Below are 18,213 nucleotides of genomic sequence, written 5' to 3'. Positions count from 1 at the left end.
AAGAAGAGACAACAGTGGGAAGTGTCCTTTGGACCTGGGATCTCTGCACTGAAAACCTTCTAGACCCAAAAGACAGACACAGATAGAGAGCTGTAACACCAGAGACGGCAAGAAACAGCAAAAACCAACAGCAGAGAAACCAGGGCGGTAGCAGAACCAGGAGACCAGCAGGAGACAGTACAGCGGGCTTCCCAGCCCAGGAGGAGAAAGCTGAGCGCCTTCGGGCAGGCAGCTTGCTGGTGAAGTGGGGTGCCTCTGGGCACTTATCAGTGGAGATAAAGAGCTTTGTAACACTTGCCTGAGCAGGGAAGAGGCCCAAGGGGCCAAGGAAAGGTCTGCCCTTGGGCACAGCGGAGAAGCTGTCCTGACTCAAGGACTGTATCCTGAGTGGTTCCTGATCCTGAATTGGAACCTGTTACTCCCCTAACAGAGGAGTCCTGGTGGCATGGTGGCTAAGCACTCAGCTGGTAACCAAAAAATCAGCAGTTTGAACCGACCAGCCGCACCACCAGAGAAAGATGTGACGGTCTACTTCCATGAAGATTTACAGCCTTGAAAACCCTACGAGGCAGCTCTACTCTGTCCTACAGGGCCGCTATGAGCCGGAACTGACTCAAAGGCAGTGGGTCTGGTTTTTGGTTTTCACTTCCCAAATAAACCCCGCCATCATGAGTACTTTTTGTGAGTTCTGTGTGGTTACTACAACAAATTATCAAACCTAGCAGAGATCAGAGTGTCCGAATGGGTAAAAGGTTAGAGAGAGGAGGTATGTGCGCCCTCCGCCTCACAGTGACCAGCCTTGGGCTGCTGACGCTGATAACGATTCCCTCTCCCTCGTGAACTCAGAGGGGGTCAAGTGACGCTGCCGCCACACCATCTCTGCACAAACCAACATTTGAGAAATGGTCAGTGTGGCTCATTTTTCAGTAAAATTTTCTACCTTGGTGAGTCAGCAAAAATAATGATTAAACCTAAATTAATATCGGGGAGACAGGGCCAACATGGTGGAGTAGTCAGACGCCTTCGGTGAACCCTCTTACAACAAAGACCTGAAAAAACAAGTGAAATGATTACATTTATGACAAGCTAGAAGCCCTGAACATCAAAGGCAGTTAGAAAACAGACGGAGCGGCAGAGGGAGGGAGAGACGGTTCAGAAGTGGAGAGGAGTTACCAGACCTGAGTCCCCAGGATCCCCCAGGCACCATTCCCGAGAGCGGGTGCAATGGCTGGAGGTAGCATTCAGCCGCAGTTTCCTCAGGGAGAAAGAGCCAGCCACAGAGCCTACTCACACCTCTCGAACCAGAGGAAAACCGCGCTCTCAGCAAAAGCTAAGTACTTGCAAGGTTATTCAGTGGCTGTTGATTTCCCTGGGCCTGAGATAGAAAGGAACTGCTGAGTGCCCTGAGCCATTCTCCCAGCCTTGGAGAAGGAAGAAATTCACAATTGGGGAAAAGATAATCTGCCAGCTCCATCATGGGGAGCTCAGGACAGAAGCAGCTCCTGTCCAGGCATGAACAGTCTGTGGACTTTGAATACCCTTCCCCCTGCGCGGACCTCTACGGGCCTATTTCAGGAGAACAGGCTCTTGTGGGCAGACTGCAACTGTTTCAGCTGTGCGGTGGAGAGGCGGGTGTTTGATGTTTGACACCACTTTGCCTATTAAACAAGGTCCTCACCTACCCACATCAGGGGCATAAGGACTGGTGGCTCCACTCAGGTCACCCAGCCACCTGCGAATGGGGCCCCAGGATAACTGGTACCTCCCAGTCCTTACAACCAAAAGCACTGGGTGCCCAAGGTCCATCTGCAGAACCCACCCGTGTGCTCTAGGGAACAGGGACGTGCTTTCTTCACAGACACTCAGGGGACAGTTATCAGCCCCCTGCCTTGTTCAGAGCGTGACCCCCTGCTGCAACCAGATACCTGTACCTACACCAATCACCCTTTCCCCTCTAAGACTGTAGGACAGAGTGAGTACCACACACTTGATGACCAACTACCTGGACACCTGAGGTGAATCCATACAAGAAAAGTGAATGGACTCCTAGGCTCATATACCTGGTAACACTCTAGCCATCTGGTGACAGGGTGTTAGAGCTTCAAAGGTGAAAATAATCAAGCAAGCTCACTCAAGCAACCTATCTGGACATATCAAAACAAAACAAAACAAAGCAAGAAGCTAGGATACGGTTAGCAAACATAAAATAAACTAATACAGTAACTTATAGATGGCACAGAGACAACAGTCAATATCAAGTCACATAAAGAAGCAGACCATGATTACCTCAACAAGCTAACAAAACAAAGAATCAAGGGATCTTCTGGATGAAGGTACATTCCTGGAATTACCAGATGCAGAATACAGAAGATTAATATACAGAACTCTTCAAGACATCAGGAAGGAGTTCAGGCAATATGCAGAACAAGCCAAGGAACACACAGATAAAAGCAGTTAAGAAATTAAGAAGGTTATTCAAGAACATAATGAAAAATAATAAAGCTGCAAGAATCCACAGAGAGACAGGAATCAGAAATTCCGAAGATTAACAATAAAATTACAGAATTAGACAACTCAATAGAAAAGCCAGAGGAGCAGAACTAAGTTAATACCGGGAGGGCTATGGAGCAACAAGTACACTCATCCACTGTTGATGCACTGTAAATGGGTACTAGATGTTTAACAAGTAGGACAGTGAAATCTCTGAGAGCTAGACTGGACAGGACTGCCTTGTTTTTCTGGATCTCGCAATTCTGCCCTTGACAGGCGTAGTCTTACCACTTCTCCATCGCTCCTCTTAGTGGGGAATATTTGAGTTTTCCTTCTCTGACAGGTTTCAGCCTTACACAGGCTCTGTACAACAATATAGTGAGTCCTCGGGGTGATGCAAATGGTTACGGCACTTGTCTGCTAACCGAAAGGCTGGCAGTTCAAGTCTACCCAGAGGTGCCTCAAAATAAAAATCTGGCAATCTACTTCCAAAAAATCAGCCACTGAAAACCCTGTGGAGCACGGTTCTACTGTGACACATATGGGGTCGCCAGGAGTCAGAATCAACTAGATGGCAACTGGATGGGAAGATAATATATGAGATTAATAAAAATGATGGTACCTCTTGATTAGGTCTCATTGTAACAATTAAGGAATTTCTCAGAAAGGCAGGGAATTGCTTGTATAAAGAATAACAGCTATAATGGCTAACACTTCTTAACCCCGAGCTATGTCCCCCAGGCGCCCCCTGGAAACTCTGTGGGGCAGTTCCACTCTGTGCTACAGGGTCGCTAGGAGTCGGGATCGGCTCGACGGCAGTGGGTTTGGTTTTGTTTTTTTTTTTGTATGTATGTATATGGTAATGTGATCGTTATACGAACAGTCATTTAATTCTCATAACAACCACATCATCCCTACTGTACAACAAAACCTGCGGAAGCCAGAACCTGTTCAAGGCACCGTTAGAGAAAGAAAACTCAAATATTTTCCACTAAAAGGAGCGAAAGAAAAGTGGTAAGACTTCACCCTGCCAGAGGCAGAAAACTTGCGAGGTCCAGAACACCGAAGCAGTCCCACTGAGTTTCGGCTCTCACAGGGTTCACCGTGTAAGCGAAGAAAGTGAGGTTCACAGAACGAAAAACTGTTATTTGGCAGTATTGGGGTTTACACTCACTAGCATTTAAACCCTACACTACCAGGGCTGTAACTCAGTCTGGGGTAGAATAAATGTGAGTCGAAAAGTCCAAGAGGCAGGTGGAACTCCAGAGAAAATCAGGCCTAGAGAACAGACCTGGGCAACATTAGCACATACAGGTTGAGTTTAGCCGTGGAAGTGGAGACTACTCAAGCCACAGTGTGCAAATTAAGGGCTGAAGAACAAAATTCGAAACTGGGCTGCAGTAAAATTTAAAAGGAGAGGCCAAGAAAAGTAGGAAAATATGGTATCACAGAACTTGTAAATTCAACAAGGAAACTATTCCCTGGATTTGCTGCCAGAGAGACTTAAGCAACCAACAATGTTTTGAACATCTTTGTATAACTCATGTATAGGTACTCATATACATTTACTAAATAATTGTTCATTTATAGAGTTTAAAAGCAATTTCATATCTTATTTTTCAAAGGGAGATAAAGAGAAAGCTTTCAAAGAAAAGGCTTCTTCCAGTTGCTCCACAGTTGTACATCATGGGCAAAGAAAAAGAGCAAAAAACAAACCACCCCAGCTTACATCTTAGTAGGTATTTTACTGATTTCTCTGCTAAACATTGCACTAAACCCTCTGTTCTTTCTAACACTGTGTAGTCCAAAGCCAAACCCATTGCCATCCAGGTCTAAAGGCTTGTAAGAAGTAAGTGTTTTATACAAAACTAAAAAGAAAGATTGTAATAACAAAAACAAAATTGTGATGACAAAAAAAGTCCACTGAGAGGGAAATGGCTAAATAAAATACTCTGCAGCAGTAAGAGCCCAGGCGGGCGGTGGTTAACGGCTGAGCCGCTAACCAAACAGGGGCCTGCTTCCCTGCTTCCACAAAGATGATGGCCTTGAGGCCCCACGGGGCAGTTCTACTCTGTGCCTGGGGTCGCTAGGAGTCGGGACGACCTGGACGGCAGTGGGCTTCCCTTTGGACTACACAGCATTACAAAGAAGAGAGAGGATCCACATGGACTGTATGGGTGTATCAGAGAAACATGGTGAATGGAAGAAACTGCAAAACAGTATGGCATTATTTATGCAAAATACATATTCTGCACCACACGGCTCCTATAAACACACACATATATATGCAAACACATGTAAGAAAGGTCAAGAAAGTATACCCAAAACTAATAACAGCAGCTTATCTGGAAAAGAAGGGCTAGAAGGGAATCTGAAGGGATTTTCGCCTTATTTAAAATTTTGATTTTCTACAAAGTAAATACAATCACACACATCTTGAGTAATTTTTTTAAAAAGCTATGCCTTTCTGTTCTACACAGAAAAATGGCAGTGGAATAAAAAAGAAAAATTCACAATATCCTATCTCTCATCAAGATTTCAACACAAAGGCCAAGAACAGAGTTCCTAAAATCAGCTATTACACATTAACAAAAACAGCCTGGCCTTAACCACTTGTTCTATAACATTTAAGACTTCTACATTAGAACACCTGCAAAACCACCACGAACTCGAATTACCCAGTCATTTTCTATGGAAAGGGAGGAGGACATTTACAACTACTGCCATTTTACACATGAAGAAACTGGGGCTCAGAGAGGTGAAATAATTTGCCAAAGGTCACACAGCTAGCTAGGGGTCAAACCAAGGTTTCAAGCTTAATGAGCCTTCTTCTTAACCATTCTGCTTCTACTGCCTCCTGAAGGGGCTTCTGCATCTGAAGACCCCACACTCCCCAGAAGGGCAGTCGTAAATAACCCATTCAGAATCAAGCACGATGATGACTACAACAGCGGACACTCAAGAGACAGAAGAGGAAGGACAGTAAGTCACACCTACCCAGTGTAGTGTGAGTAAGTGAGCTGTTGGAGGGTTCTCCCGAGGCGATGGAGTAGTAACCGATGCGGAGAACTGGAAGCTTGGCTTAGGCCTGACAGTAGGGGAAACGGCAGCAATGGACCAAGCCGACTTTTTTCTGGAAAGAGACACAAACACAGGCATTAACGTCTACTTTAATCCTCACAGGCATTCTGCTCCGCCAGCTCTCTCTAACCCATGTCTCTACAATCCTTCCTCATTCTTTCCACGCCACTGTGGAAGTTCAGTGAAAACAACAGCTAGGTTGCCTGTGCATTTCAAACTCCCTGGGCTCCTTGAATATAGCCGAGACAGGACTACAGGTAATGTTAACTCGGCTTCCTTCCGGGATCAGCAGGGCTGCCCAGGAGGGCTACGGCAGACCGCCAGGCAAGCAGGGACAGAACAGCCACGCACAGTGCTCCTCAATCCGACAGGGTCTCCTACCAGGGCCAGGTTAGGGCTCATGAGGTCCTGAACACTGACAACCTGCGGTGCCCCCTCCTCCGCTGACTCACACATTTGAACAGGATATGTGAGTTAGATACGTACATGCACGAGTGTGAGCGTGCGTGTGTGTCCTCGCGAGCCATGATATAACTCCTTTTTAAATGCGACTATATTAGCACTGGCTGAATGCAAAAGTGCCGTGTGCCATCTTAGCGGAATGAGATGAGCTAGATTATTAAATTTTTAGTGGATGCGGGGTACTAAGATTTTTACTATATACCACATTTTCCATGAAAAGAATATGCTACAACAAGAAAGTGCGGCAGTGAACTTAGGTGTCTGAACAATCACTGTAAAATTCCACTGATCGCCCACGACGAAAACTGACTTTCACCAGTTTTGCTTTAAACGGCTCATACTCTGGTTTTGATGCCTGTTTCATAACAAATGCTATAATTATAAATGAACAAAAGGGAGATGCCGTAAAAGAAAATTTAATGATCAGAAAACAAATACTACCCAAAAATCACTGTTTTATCTTTAGATAGATCTTTCATTGCTAACGTTTTATATAATTAAAAACACTTCTATGGAGCCCAAGAGACAGAACCAAAACCCAAACCCAGTGCCGTCAAGTCAATTCCGACGCATAGCGACCCTACAGGACAGGGTAGAAATGCCCCACAGAGTTTCTAAGGAGCACCTGGCGGATTCGAACTGACCCTTTCTTTGGTTAGCAGCCGTAGCACTTAACCACTACGCCACCAGGGTTTCCAAGAGACAGAAAAGGCCACATAAACCAGAGACTACATCTGCCTGAGACCAGAAGAACTGATGGTCCCCGGCTGCAACTGACGGCAACCTTGACAGGGAACACAACAGAGAAACCCTGAGGGAGCAGGAGAGCAGTGGGATGCACACCTCAAATTCTCATAAAAAGGCCAGACTTAATGGTCTGAGACTCGAAGGGTCCCAGAGGTCATGGTCCCCAGACTTCTCTTAGCCCAGGACAGGAACCATTCCCAAAGCCAACTATTCAGACAGGAATTGGGCTGGACAATACGATAGAAAACGATACTGGTGAGGAGTGACCTTCTTAGATCCAGTAGACACATGAGACTGGGGGCAGCTCCTGTCTGGATGGGAGATGAGAAGGCAGAGGGGGATAGAAGCTGCCTGAATGGACACGGGAAATACAGGGTGGAGAAAAGGAGTGTGCTGTCTCATCAGGGCGAGAGCAACTAGGAGTTTACAGCAAGGTACATACAAATTTTTGTATGAGACTGACTTGATTTGTAAACTTTCACTTAAAGCACAATAAAAATTAAAAAAAAAAAAAAGGCCTGAAGTCTCAGGATTTGAACTCTAACATCTAAACTAACATCATACTTCTTAACTCTGATTTTCTAATGTTAAATAAATGTCTTCAGGTCTTACTTGCATGCCTTGCCACGAGTACCTTACAATAAAGTAAACGAGTTTATTCATGGGAAAAAAAAAAAAATTTCTATGCTTTGCTCTCCCCCACGTGTCTGTCAGTTTGTCGTACTGTGGGGGTTTGCATGTTGCTGTGATGCTGGAAGCTAATCCACCGGTATTCAGATAACCAGCAGGGTCACCCACGGCGGACAGGTTTCAGCTGAGCTTCCAGACTAAGACAGACTAGGAAGAAGGACCTGGCAGACTACTTCTGAAAAGCATTAGCCAGTGAAAACCTTATGAACAGCAGCAGAACACTGTCTGATATAGTGCTGGAAGATGAGCCCCCCAGGTTGGAAGGCACTCAGAAGACAACTGGGGAAGAGCTGCCTCCTCAAAATAGAGTAAACCTTAACGACGTGGATAGAGTAAAGCTTTCAGGACCTTCATTTGCTGATGCGGCACGACTCAAAATGAGAAGAAACAGCTGCAAACATCCATTAATAATCAGAACCTGGAATGTACAAAGTATGAATCTAGGAAAATTGGAAATGGAACGCATGGACGTCGATATCCTAGGCATTAGTGAGCTGAAATGGACTGGTATCGGCCATTCTGAATCAGACAATCATATAGTCTACTATGCCAGGAATGACAACTTCAAGAGGAATGGTGTTGCATTCATCGTCAAAAAGAACATTTCAAGATCTATCCTGAAGTACAACGCTGTCAGTGACAGGATAATATCCATACACTTACAAGGAAGACCAGTTAATACGACTATTATTCAAATTTACATACCAACCACTAAGGCCAACTTCTGCGGTCTGAAATTGATCAAACATGAAATCAGGATGCATTGATAACTACTGGTGATTGGAATGCAAAAGTTGGAAACAAAGAAGAAGGATCGGTAGTTGGAAAATATAGCCTTGGTGATAGAAACAATGCCGGAGGTCGAATGATAGAATTTTGCAAGACCAACGACTTCTTCATTGCAAATACCTTCTTTCACCAACATAAACGGCGACTATACACATGGACCTCGCCAAATGGAACACACAGGAATCAAATAGACTACATGTGTGGAAAGAGACGATGGAAAAGCTCAATATCATCAGTCAGAACAAGGCCAGGGGCCGACTGTGGAACAGACTATGAACCACTCATACTGCAAGTTCAAAGTGAAACTGAAGAAAATCAGAGCAAGTCCATGGGAGCCAAAATACGACCTTGAGTATATCCCACCTGAATTTAGAGACCATCTGAAGAATAGATTTGATGCATTTAACACTAGCGACTGAAGAACTGACGAGCTGTGGAATGACATCAAGGACATTACACACAAAGAAAGCGAGAGGTCACTGAAAAGACAGGAAAGAAAGAAAAGACCACGATGGATGTCAGAGGGGACTCTGAAGCTTGCTCATGAACGTCAAGCAGCTAAAGTAAAAGGAAGAAATGATGAAGTAGAAGGACTGAACAGAAGATTTCAAAGGGCAGCTCAAGAAGACAAAGTAAAGTATTATAATGACATGTGCAAAGAGCTGGAGATGGAAAACCAAAAGGGATGAACACGCTCGGCGTTTCTCAAGCTGAAAGAACCGAAGAAAAAATTCAAGCCTCTAATTGCAGTGTGGAAGGATTCTATAGGGAAAATATTAAACGATGCAGGAAGCATCAAAAGAAGATGGAAGGAATACACAGAGTCATTATACCAAAAAGAATTAGCCGATATTCAACCATTTCAAGAGATGGCATATGCTCAGGAACCGATGGTACTGAAGGAAGAAGTCCAAGCTGCTCTGAAGGCATTGGTGAAAAACAAGGCTCCAGGAATTGATGGAATATCAATTGAGATGTTTCAACAAACAGATGCAGCGCTGGAGGTGCTCACTCGTCTATGCCAAGAAAGATGGAAGACAGCTTCCTGGCCAACTGATTGGAAGAGATCCGTATTTATGCCTATTCCCAAGAAAGGTGATCCAAGCAAACATGGAAATTATAGAACAATATCATTAACATCACACGCAAGCAAAATTCTGCTGAAGATCATTCAAACACGGCTGCAGCAGTATATGGACAGGGAACTGCCAGAAATTCAGGCCAGTTTCAGAAGAGGACATGGAACCAGGGATATCAATCCTGATGTCAGATGGATCCTGGCTGAAAGCAGAGAATACCAGAAGGATGTTTACCTGTGTTTTATTGACTATGCAAAGGCATTCGACTGTGTGGATAATAAATTATGGAGAACACTGCGAAGAATGGGAATTCCAGAACACTTAATTGTGCTCATGAGGAGCCTGTACAGAGATCAAGAGGCAGTTGTTCGGACAGAACAAGGGGATACTGAGTGGTTTAAAGTCAGGAAAGGTGTGTGTCAGGGTTGTATCCTTTCACCATACTTACTCAATCTATATGCTGAGAAAATAATCCGAGAAGCTGGACTATATGAAAAAGAACGGGACATGAGGATTGGAGGAAAACTCACTAATGACTTGCGTTATGCAGATGATACAACCTTGCTTGCTGAAAGTGAAGAGGACTTGAAGCACTTACTAATGAATAATGAAGATCAAAGACCACAGCCTCCAGTATGGATTGCACCTCACCATTAAGAAAACAAAAATCCTCACAACTGGACCAATGAGCAACATCATGATAAACGGAGAAAAGATTGAAGTTGTCAAGGATTTCATTTTACTTGGATCCACAATCAACAGCCATGGAAGCAGCAGTCAAGATTCAAACAACGAAGTGCATTTGGCAAATCTGCCTTGGAAGAAGTGCAACAAGAATGCTCCTTAGAGGCACGGATGGCGGGACTGCATCTTTCATACTCTGGACATGTTGTCAGGAGGGATACGTCCCTGGAGAAGGACATCATGCTTAGCAAAGTACAGGGTCAGCGGAAAAGAGGAAGACCCTCAGTGAAGTGCACTGACACAGTGGCCGCAACAAGCTCAAACAAAACAACGACTGTAAGGATGGCGCAGGACCAGGCAGCGTTTCGTTCTGTTGTACATGGGGCCGCTGTGAGTGGGAACCGACTCGACGGCACCTAACGACGACAACAACATGCTTTGCTCTTACAAATTCTTCAGTGATTTTGTCACAATTAAGCTGTCAGAAAACATCTACTTCCATACACGGTAAGAATAACAAATCGAACCTTCCCGAATCATTGTTGTGCACTCACTTTTCCTTTTATCCTGTCTGCTTGGCACCTGCGGGTCTCTGCTTTGGACAACCAGTACCTGTTTTGTCGATGTCCTAAGCACGTGCTGACGTTGCTTTCTGGGTAACCCGTCCCTGGCTCCGATCCTAGCTCCGGTTCACATGCCATTGTGTCCCTTGATGACTTTTTCTTTTCTGATTGCTTCTTTTTAATTTATTTGTCGGAGGAAGAGAAGGCTTTCAGTACAAAGAAGTTTGAAATAGTCCCTCCGCTCCCTTGGGAAAGGCTACATATTATAAATGATAGATTTGGCTCAGAATCTATTTTGATCCACATCTCTCTTGCAGATTGTTTTTGGTGTTCTGTACTTGGCTAGAGTTGCACTTAAGGTTCACATAAATGTTTTCTAGCAATTGAGTGATTCGATTTTAAAAAGGTAATCATCCTTGAATTCCTTCCCATTTCTGAATATGAGGAGGAGCTAACTAAGGCGAAGCGGTACAAAACCTCTAGGAAATGCCTCGCTGACATAAAAACACTCCACACTAAAGCAGAATATGCACATTTACCAGCTCTATTATTCATCATTTTTAAAGGTTTTTTTTTTTTTTTTTAATACTTACTGATATCTAAAACATAAACGGGCAGTCCTAGACTTACGACACAGACAACGAGCCAGACTTGTGCTGGTGGTTTTGTTTTTGTACATCTAATCATTAGCAGCACGTACAACATACAATGTTGTGGGGCGTGATCTGCTGAAGGTACCATTCTCAGATGTCTGCGTGCAGGTGTCCGATGTTACGATTTATGGTCAGAACACTGCTGTATGGCAGGTATGGCCTGGTCTACAGTAACGTCGGCGCCGGTATCTACCTGCCAGAACGACGGCTGTGATGCAGCCTACGGATCAAAGTACAACCGCCCCTTTCAAGGCACACTGCCTACAAACTATATTTGCGCAGGCAATAGCTGCAGCAGGTAAGAGTACAGTAACATTATGCAATTTCTGGAAAAATTATGACATTCTTCAGTGTATCCAGAATATTACATCTTCCTGGGAGGAAGTTACAGGAAAATGCATGCAGGAGATTTGGAAAATATGTGAACATGCTCCAAGCAGTTATCAGGATAATATGACGAAATAGATTGGTGAAAAAATATCACCCATGTGGAACAGCCCATAGATCACAAAGAAGGGGAACTGACAGATCAGGATTACATGGATTTTGAAGAGGAAAGAAATGCTGAAGAAGAAATAATGAGAAAGAAGAAGGAGAGAAAGTGTCAAGAAATTTTACAGTGAAAGAATTAGCTGAAGTTTTTCTAAACTAAATCAAGAGCTTCAGTTCCTTGAAAACAAGACCCAAGTGCTGATTGTTTTGCTGAAGTCGATAGCCAGATTCAGTAAGCAGTGAGATGTTACCATGAAATATATGATGGAAAAAAGAAAAGGACCATACAGACAACTCCCACTAATTTTCTGACTAGAAATGTTATCCCCATTCCCAGGTATAACCCCGATGATCCAGAATCTTCCACAAGTGGACTTATTTCCGCAACTAACAAAATGCCAACGTTGTCCAACTCTTCTTCATCAGAGCTAAATTTTTATGATGTATTTTCTTAGGTATGTATGTATTAAAATATATCTGTAAGTTTAAATGTAACGTTTCCAACCCCCAAAGACGAAGACCAGATTTATAAAGATACTGGTAATAAAAGGGGCTAATAATGAAAACTAAAAAACAAGTATTTGACTTACAACAGAACTGACTTTTGATGGAGTCGTCAGAATGGAACCCCATTGTAAGTCAGGGACTATCTGTAACCTATCTGGTACTTGGTTATTCTGAGACAGCAAGACACCATAAATAGTAATCCAAAAATAGCAGATAACGCCCCATGATCATTGGCTGGGCCATGATTCTCAGTGGTTTTTCGGTTGTGAAATAGTTTGGCAGTCACATGATGATGCGATCACCTCCGTGATGAGATTTGATATAATGCGATCCCCCATGATGGGATCTGCTGTGAGTAGCCAATCAGTTGAAAGTAAGTTTCCTTGGGGGTGTGGCCTACATCCAATATAGGTGGACTTTCTGGCAAGGGCTTCTGTTTGCTCTGGATCCTGCAGTTGACTCCTGTTCGTGTGACCTCCAATTCCTGGAGCTTGAGCTAGCAGCATACCTGCTGTCTTGCCTGCTGATCTTGGGATTGTCCCATCTTTGTAACCTGTAAGAGCCCTGCTGTCTGACCTGCTGATCTTGAGTTCATGAGCCCCATGAGTCGGGAGAGGCCTCCAGCCTGATCCATGGAGTTGGGACGTTCCAGCCTCTACAAGCTCATGGGCCATTTCCTTGATACAAATCTGTGTATTTATTTATTCCCTTCACTGGTTTTGCTTCTCTAGAGAACCCAGTCTAAGACATCCCCTAAAAAACCAAACCCACTCCCACTGATTCAATTTTGACTCACAGTGACCCTACAGTACAGAGTAGAGCTTCCCCATAGGGTTTCCAAGGACGTAATCTTTACGGAAGCAGACTGCCACATCTTTCTCCCACAGAGCGACTCGTGGGTTCGAACCACAGGCCTTTAGGTTAGCAGCTGAGCAATTTAACCACTGTGCTACCAGGGTTCCTTCAGATAATACCAGCAACCTAAAAATAAAACAGACTAGACACTTCTGCTGCACTGGACAACATGAGAGCCACTTTAGGTACAGACATCTCAAGATTCCACATATGCTATTAAATTCTCTCTTTAAATGGGCTGACAAGAGCAAGAGGGAAATTCTCACAGCCACCTCCATCTCCATTCAAATCGGTTTCACTAGAAGTTAAGCTCCACAAAAGTCATGGAGTAACGTCTGTTTTGTTTTTTGATAAATATTAAGCACCTAGAATAGTGCCTGGTCCACAGGTGGAGCTCAGTCAGTATTTGTTAAACACTGACTGTGAATGTCCTGAGAGCATCTGGCCATCTTCAACAAACCAGAATGTGGTGGACAAAAACTGTGACCACATAATCAAAAATAACACAACAGGAAATTAGAGATTAGAAATAAAAAATGAGACCTGAAAAGCAGGCAAACACTGGTAATAACTACATAATATATGGTCAATTTATTTGAAGAAATGACACAATACATAAACTATATTTAAAGACAAGAAACTGTCATCAAGAAACAAGGAGACTTGGTAAAGAACTAAATAAAACTTATTGAAATGAAAAGCTATGATGATTGAAACTAAATTCAATGGATGAATGAAGAGCAGACTGGTCAAAGCTGAAGAGGGAATTGCTAAACTCAAAGATGAAGTTAAAGAAAATACCCAGGAGGCAGCACAGGAAGATGAAAAACATTAAAGAGAACATGGAGGACAGAATGTGACGTTCTCATATGGGTCTAAACAAAATACCAGGAAGAGGTCATTGGAAAAGCAGGTGGGACAACATCAAATCAATGCTGGCAGAGAATTTTTAAGAACTGAAGAAATAGACCGATCTTCAGACTGAGGAAGCATGAGAAGTAAGAAACTGTTACATAAATAATTCTTAAGTGGACTGCAGAAGAGGGCAAAAAATGTTTCAGAAATGCTGGAGATGACCTGGAGAGGAACAAGTGACAGCTGGCTTCTAATCAACCTCACTAACGAAAGGCGGGGGGACCCACTGTCAAAGTGCTGAGAGGAAGTAATCATCAGCCTAGAGTGGATGTCAGGCAAAGCCGCCTTTCAGAGACGACAGTGCACAACAACAACAACGCCCGTTCTGTGGGGCCATAAAAGCCCCAGAGTGAAACGTAGGCAACAGCAGCACCTAAGTCCGAAGGGGTGATTGATAAAGGTCCTCACGAGAGTAAAGATAATTAACTTGAGGCTCTAGGTTAAACAAGAAATGTCTAAGGTTACTAATTAATTAATTGAAATACATAATTTCTATATTGCTAGACATGGGTGGGGAAAGCAGGCATGAATGAAGAGAAGAACCGTACAATATAAAACAGAGGGGAAAAAAGTCAAGTTAGAAAACACAAAATAAGATAGTAGAAACAAATCAAACATTTCAATCACAATACAAATGGACTGACTTAGTTTGACATCAGGTTATAAAAACACAATCCCGCTACTTATAACAAAAAGTGTGAATCTAAAATGGCAGAAAAAGGTATCTCAGGCAAACACCAACCAAAAATCACTTAATACAGCTATGCCAATACCTGACAAAACAGACTTTAATGCAAAAACCATTCCTACACTCACTACAACAGGACAAACTGTCGGAAGTCACTGAGAATTTAACAACTCTCAACTCACAGGCATAAAGCAAAAACTGGGAGAACTTCAAGAATTTGATAAAATCTCCAAATTAACAGAGAATTTTAACAACACCCCGCTCCGTAACTGATAGAACAAGCAGACAAAACCAAGTAAGGATAATAATGTGAATTTAATTAATGGATTTAATCTAAAGGCCATATGGAGAAAGCTCACCTTAAATTTGGAGAGCACATGTTCTTTTTAAACAAACACGAAATATTAATGAAAATCTGCCACAAGCTATACACTGTTTGATGTCACCTTGAAGACTAAGGCGCACCTGACCAAAGCCATGGCTGTCTCCAATCACCTTATATGCATAGTAAAGATGAACAATGACTAAGGAAGACCGAAGAAGAATTGATGCCTTTGAATTATGGTGCTGGTGAAGGATATTGACCATTCCATGGACTGCCAGAAGGACGAACAAATCTGTCTTGGAAGAAGTACAGCCAGAATGCTTCTTAGATGCAAGGATGGTAAGACTGCGTCTCACAAAGTTTGGACATGTTATCAGGAGGGACCAGTCCCTGGAAAATGACATCATGCTCGGTAAAGCAGAGGGTCAGTGAAAAAGAGGAAGACCCTCAACGACATGGACTGACAAGTGGCTGCAACAATGGGCTCAAGCATAGCAACGATTGTGAGGATGGTGCAGGACCAGGCAGTGTTTCGTTCTGTTGTATAGAGGGCCGCTGTCAGAACCGACATGACAGCACCTAACAACAATATACACCATTTAAAAACAAGTCTCAACAATTTCAAAGAACCAAAATCACACTAAATCGAAAAAAAAAAAAAAAAAACCCACCAAAACAGCTGCTGTCAAGTCATTTCCAACTTACAGTAACCCTATAGGACAGAGTAGAACTGCCCCACACGGTTTCCAAGGAATGACTAGTGGAGCTAGATCACATTTTATTAACATGTATAATTAAGTTAGCAATCAAGGACAAAAACTTAAAAAGACAAGTTTTTCAGTATACCTTCTGAACTCATAAAGAAATCATAATGAAAACCTGAATATATCCAGAACTGAAAGACAAAAATTCTGCACAGCAAACTTACGAAACGCAGCTGAAGTGGTAGCTACATGTAAATTACTACTTTTAAGTTTTATTTAGATACATATGTACATTTAAAATTACTTATTTGAAAAGGAAAGCTTAAAATCAATGAGCTAAGAGTCCAATTTAAGAAATTAAATTTTAGTGTTAATTACAAATACGGCAGAGATTCTAAAGAAATCAGAATTTTACACCAATGTATTTGACAATGTAGACAAAAATGGACACGTTTTTAGAAAAATGTAAATTTCCAAATGTGACTCAAAAGAAAAAATACTCTAATGATCCTATAAATATTAAAGCAATTTAAAGAAATTTAAAAATCTCTGAAAGAAAACACTAGGCCCTGATGGATTTACAGGTGAATTCTACCGAACCTTTAAGGAACAGACTTAATTCCAATTTGGAGCGCTGGTGGTGCAGTGGTTAAGAGTTATGGGTGCTAAATGAAAGGTCAGCAGTTCGAATCTACCAGCCCGTCGCTCCCTGGAAACCCTATGGGACAGTTTATTCTGTCCTGTAGAGTCGCTATGAGTCAGAATCAACTCGACGGCATATTAGTTTAATTACAATTTATATCAACTCTCAGGACATGGAAAATGAGGGGATACGGCAGCTCATTTCATCAAGCTCATCAAGGCTGATACAAAAAATGAAAATTACAGACCAATTTCTCCATGGATCTAGACACATGTATCTTAAAATACTAACAAATCAAAAACTGAAAAACACAGTATTAAAAAGAAAAAAATGAAAGGCTACATCATGGTCAAGCTGGGTTTATCCCAGAAACGCAGGGCTAATGTCAACATTACATTTTAAAGCAATTTTTTACGTCAGTAGATTAAAGGAAAAGAAATCATATTGTCATCATCTCAGTAAATGCACAAAATGTGTTTAATTGAATTTAATACCCACTTCTAAGATTGAAGGAACCTTCCTTAACCTGCTAGAGTATCCGAAACAAAAGTACACATATATTTAGTGGCTAAGGGGTAAAAGTATTTCTCTTAAAACCAGGAATATGACAAGGACGCCTGCCACTAACACTTAATATTCTCCCTTAGAACGGATGTCCTATGCAGTGCAATGAGACAAGAATAAGAAATAAAAGTAAAAACATTGGGAAAAAAGCAGCTCATTATTCAAAGATAATATGTTTATCCACATTAAAAAAAACCCAAGAGTACACAGCAGACTGCTGCATCTCAGAGCTGCATACAGAAGTCAACCGCATTGCTGTTCACTAGCAAACAGAAAATTTAACTTGTGTGTATGTGTGCTTTAAGTGAAAGTTTACAGCTCAGGTTAGCTTCTTATACAAAAACTTATACACACATTGTTATGTGACCCTAGTTGTTGTCCCCATATTATATCAACACACTCCTCCTTTCCACCCAGAATTTCCAATTTCCATTCAACCAGCCCCTGTCGCATCTACCCTCTCATCTCGCCTTGGGACAGGAGCTGCCCATTTAGTCTCATGTATCTACTTGAACTAAGAAGCACACTCTTCCCAAGTTATCATTTTATGTCTTATAGTCCAGTCAAGTCTTTGTCTGAAGAGTTGGCTTTGAGAATGGTTTTTGCTCTAGGTTAAAAGTCCAGGGGCCATGTCTTCTGGAGTTCCTCCAGTCTCAGTCAGACCATTAAGTCTGGTCTTTTCACTAGAATTTGAGTTCTATACCCCGCTTTTTTCCTGTTCCATCAGGGACTCTCTGTTGTGTTCCCTGTCAGGGCGGTATTGGTGGTAGCTGGGTACCATCTAGTTCTTCTGGTCTCAGGCTGATGGAGTCTCTGGTTTATGTGGCCTTCTATTTCTTGGGCTAATATTTTCCTTTTGTCTTCAGTGTTCTTCACTCTCCTTTGCTCCAAGTTGGTTGGGACCAACTGACGCATCTTAGATGGCTAGCTTCTAAGACCCCAGATGCCACTCACCAAAGTGGGATGCAGAACGTAAAAATTTAACTTGAAAAATCATTTATGATATCAACAAAAATCACAAAGTATCCACGGAATAAATTTAACAAAAGAAGGCCTGTAGGAAGAAAAATCGTAAAACTTTATTAAAAGCAACTAGCTATAAACCAAAAATCTGTTTCCTCTTCTATCTGGGTACAGCGGTAAACTACATTTCCCAGACCCCCCTGCAGTTACGAGTGGCACGTGAATAAGTAAAAGCCAACGGGATATGCGTAGAAGTAATGCTTGCTATTTCCTGGAGCCCTGGTGGTGTAATGGTTAAGAGCTCAGCTACTAACCAAAA

At 42.5% G+C, this 18,213-nt stretch overlaps 1 protein-coding gene across 5 annotated transcripts in view; it reads right to left on the bottom strand.

Annotated features, from left to right (window-relative positions):
• Positions 1-18,213, bottom strand: part of PPP6R3 (protein phosphatase 6 regulatory subunit 3) — a 175,982-nt gene that overhangs the window by 138,866 nt on the left and 18,903 nt on the right. For 4 of the 5 annotated variants that reach the window (XM_049892684.1, XM_049892681.1, XM_049892682.1 and 1 more), the window contains exon 2: positions 5,488-5,623. The exons of the other annotated variant lie outside the window; for it this stretch is intronic. The gene's annotated coding sequence lies outside the window, so the exon portion shown is untranslated. The remainder of the gene's footprint in view (positions 1-5,487; positions 5,624-18,213) is intronic. 5 annotated transcript variants of the gene reach the window in all.

The sequence above is a fragment of the Elephas maximus genome, chromosome 7, assembly GCF_024166365.1.
Source record: "Elephas maximus indicus isolate mEleMax1 chromosome 7, mEleMax1 primary haplotype, whole genome shotgun sequence".
Lineage (NCBI taxonomy): Eukaryota > Metazoa > Chordata > Mammalia > Proboscidea > Elephantidae > Elephas > Elephas maximus.
The sequence above is the reverse complement of the archived record's forward strand: the minus strand, read 5'-3'. Positions and strand labels throughout refer to the sequence as shown.